Source organism: Mandrillus leucophaeus, unplaced genomic scaffold (genome assembly GCF_000951045.1).
Source record: "Mandrillus leucophaeus isolate KB7577 unplaced genomic scaffold, Mleu.le_1.0 Scaffold2074, whole genome shotgun sequence".
Lineage (NCBI taxonomy): Eukaryota > Metazoa > Chordata > Mammalia > Primates > Cercopithecidae > Mandrillus > Mandrillus leucophaeus.
The window spans coordinates 30,875-35,122 of NW_012102115.1; positions in this window are offsets into that span (position 1 = coordinate 30,875).

Consider the following 4,248-nt stretch of genomic DNA (forward strand, 5'->3'; position numbering starts at 1 on the left):
TAGTATTCCATGGTGTATATGTACAACATTTTCCTTATCCAATCTACCATTGATGGGCACCGGGTTGGTTACATGTCTCTGCTATTGTGAATAGCACAGCAATGAACATAAAAGTCCATGTGTCTTTTTAGTATAACGATCTATTTTCCTTTGGGTACACCCAGTAATGAGACTGCTAGGTCAAATGGTAGCTCTGTTTTAAGTATTTAAGAAACTGTCAAACTGTTTTCCACAGTGGCTGGACTAATTTACATTCCCATCAATTGTATATAAGTATTTCCTTTTCTCCACAGTCTCGCTAGCATCTGTTGTTTTTTTGACTTTTTAATAATAGCCATTCTGCCAGGTATGAGATGGTATCTCACTGTGGTTTTTATTTACATTTCTCTTATGGTCAGTGATGCTGAGCATTTTTTCATATGTGTGTAGGTCACTTGTATGTCTTCTTTTGAGAAGCTTGTGTTCATGTCCTTCACCTGTTTTTAATGGGGTTATTTGTTTTGCGCTGCTTGATTTGCTTAAGTTCCCTATAGATTCCAGATATGCCTTTGTCAGATGCATAGTTTGTGAATATTTTCTCCAATTCTCTAGGTTCTCTGTTTATTCTGTTGATAATTTACTTGCTTTGAAGAAGCTCTTTAGTTTAATTAGGTTCTGCTTGTCTGTCTTTGTTTTTGTTGCAATTGCTTTTCGTTACTTAGCCAAAAATTATTTGCCAAGGCCAACATCAAGAAGAGTTTTTACTAAATTGTCTTCTGGGATTTTTATAGTTGGAGGCCATACATTTAAATATTTGATCTATTTTGAGTTAATTTTTGTATATGCTGAAATATAAGATTCTGACTTCAGTCTTCTGCATATTGTTAGCCAGTTATCTCAGCACCGTTTGTTAAATACAGAGTCCTTTCCCCATTGCTTGTTTTGTCAGGCTTTGACTGTTCTTGAACTTCATATAAATGGTAACATTTACTCTTTTGTTTCTGGCTGTTTTCATTTGACGTTATGTCTTAAAGGGTCATCTGTGCGATTATGTGTATCAGTAGCAACTACAGTAAGTTTTTACTACACATAGAAACATTAAATGTTCAAGCTAAAAGAGACTGTAAAGATTATATATCAGGGATATTAGAGCTCCGGCTCAAATGTATACAAGGAACCAGGAAGAGAAAGCAAAAGAGTAAAGCAGATAGTTTCAGTGCAACTAGGGAGTGGTAGAACCATAGAAAACTAGAGTTTTTCCCTAGCTAAAGGAAGAAACTGGTATATACTAAGTTCCTGTTGGCTCTTGCCATGTGGGAACGTGGGCGTAGTATGGCCAGATTTCCCAAATTGTAAATATGGATTGTTTTGTGGAATCCCCTGATTTTTATTCAACTTTAAGATAAGTACAGACAAATCAAAACATATCTGTAGGCCACATCGAGCCCATGGGTGATCAGTTTGCAATCTCTGACTAATTTAATCTTCCTACTTTTAGATAGGAAATTTGAGAGCAGAGTTGAAAGCAGTTTAGCTTAATAGCTTAGAGCAGAGAATATGAATATGAAGACAGATTTCCTGAGATGAAGTCCCATCACTGCAATTTACCAGCTGTATGACCTCTTGGCACATTATTTAGCCTTTCTGGACTTTGTTTTTTTTTCATCCATGAAATGGAAGGGGAAATGTTTACTTTACAGTGTTGTTGAGGAAACTGAATGAATTAATATATGTAAGAGCTTAGAATAGTACCTAGTGCAAAGTAAGTGCTATGGAAGTGTTAGCTTTGTTGTTGATGATGATGATGTTGTTATTCCCATGGATAATGCATGGGGACAGTAATATTATCTGTCATTTCTGAGGACATAATTTCTTCAGGAAAGATTGCCAATACATGATACTAGGACATTTCTAAATTGTCAGGTTTGATGTAAAAAGAACATTTAAATGGATCATTAATGCAAATTCTACATTAATCAAAATGCGTTCAAGTGATTGTTAGCTCAAAAATGAAAGGCAAAGCTGTCAATAGAAGAAACATGTTCAAATCTGTGTCCCTAATATGTGAAACATATACTTCCTTTCGTGGAAAGTTGGACTTTAGCTCAAACCAAAAAGAATTATTATTAAACCTTAAGACACTTTGTACAAACAGTTTGTCAGAGATACAGGTATTTTACTTGGTAACGTAAGAGCTGCAGGAAATAGAAAAAGCATAATTCTAATACAAATTTTACTGTACAGTGCTTTGGAATTTTTAAAGTCTCTTTCACAAATATGAAAATCCTAGTTTGTTAGAAATAGAACGCACTTAGGAGATCTCCCAACATCCCTCATTTTCTAGGTGAGGAAACACACCCAGCGAGATTGCTACATGCCCAGAATCACACAGCTAGGCTTTGGCAGAACAAGAATTTGGCTCCTGTAACTAGTCAGAAAATATTAATATAGGAAACAATTAAATACAACTGCGAACTACAATCAATGTGGCTGCATTTGCAACATTAGCACAGAACAGATAGAGGGGGAGTGGTGGACTAAAAAACTCTCATAAGGTTGCTTGGAAGACGCAGCTTCTGTGGCAGGCCTAGAAAACAGGATCAAATTTCTAAAGGTCGAAAGCCAGTCAGAGGTAGGGTGAATGTGCCATGTGGGTGGTAAAATGTAGAGACTAACAAGACTAGCAGTGTATAGGTAAAAGTGAAGGGAAGCATTGCCAGAAAGGGAAGATAGGGCTGCATTCTAGAGAGTTTTGAATACCAAATAAATAAACCTGCACATGAGGCCACAGCCAGATAGTAAGGCTCCTATTTTCCATAAAAGAAATGTGTACTTTTATTTTTAAAATAATTCAACTGCTGCAGAAAAATGTAAATAAAAACTAAAAGTATCTTCAATCTCCACTACCCAGAGTCACCATGATTAACAGTTTCTGGTGAAACTTGCCAGAAATGTATCTAAGTAGTTCTTTTAAAATCACAATCTTTATTTTTTATGCTATTATCTACTGCTGTTGCCCTGATGTAGCACAGTGACTCCATTGCATTATACCTGGGTTATACAAATGCTGAAAGCAAAAAGTGCCCATAAGTACTGCCTAGCCTGCTTAAAGAGAACTGGAAAAAAGAAATCACCAAGTTCTCTCTAAAAATTTAGAAAACCAAAATGCCTTTTCAGTTTTTGACAAATAATGCATCAGTGTAATCCTTCCCATTTGCACATGCTGATAGAGTCAACTCTGCTGGCATCCATAAAGAACATACAAATGTCCCAGGAATCTGATGTGACTCCTCACTAATGATATTTTGTGCTTCAGTCTTTCAGCCAAGAAATAATCAGAGACTAAGAAGGGGCCTCTCTTTCTGTCAGGGGTACACACAAAGAATGCAGTTTTAGATAATCCAGCTCTGCTAAAACATCAAATAGCATAGTGACAAGAACAAAATAACTACAGAAATGGAGTGGAAGGAAATAGGGAAGTGGAATTTGGTTATGTAAATATTCTCCTACAGGAAGTGATTGAGATAAAATAGCTAAACCAAGAGGTCCATGCGGGGGTTAGCCTGAGACAGCTATGCCTGTTTAATACCTGACTCAAAGGTGAAGGAAAATGTAATCATTCTGAACATGAGGAAAATCACAATCAGGATTACAGTGTTAAGAAAACATATATTGAAAAGCTCTTGGAAACATTAAAACAGAAGATCACATGATAGATCATATTAAAAGTCTACTAGGTATTCCTGGGTGTGAGGGAGTATTAATGGAAGCCAGGATCTTAGTAAATTAATAAAATATTTAGAGCAGTTAGAAATTGCCAGAATCACATATTTCTTGACCATTTACATATAAAATATTTGCTTTTTATTGTCATCTTTCTGCTAAAACTCAACTTTCTCTTTGAGTAGCTCTGTATTACATTTTATGTCTATGAACTTACACATTTCCTTCACATACCCTAGGTTTTATCCAAACTGAACTGTTGCTTCTGCCATTTACAAGCTGACGTTCCTAACCTCTGTGCTTTTGTTCTCATGATTTGTTTCATTGGCGATTGTATTAGTCTGTTCTCATGTTGCTAATAAAGACATACCAGAGACTGGATAATTTATAAAGAAAAGAGGTTTAGTTGACTCACAGTTCCACATGGCTGGGGAGGCCTCATAATCATGGCGGAAAGCAAGAAGGAGCAAAGTCACATCTTACATGGTGGCAGACAAGAGAGAACTTGTGTAGGGGAACTCCCCATTATAAAACCATCAGATCTCG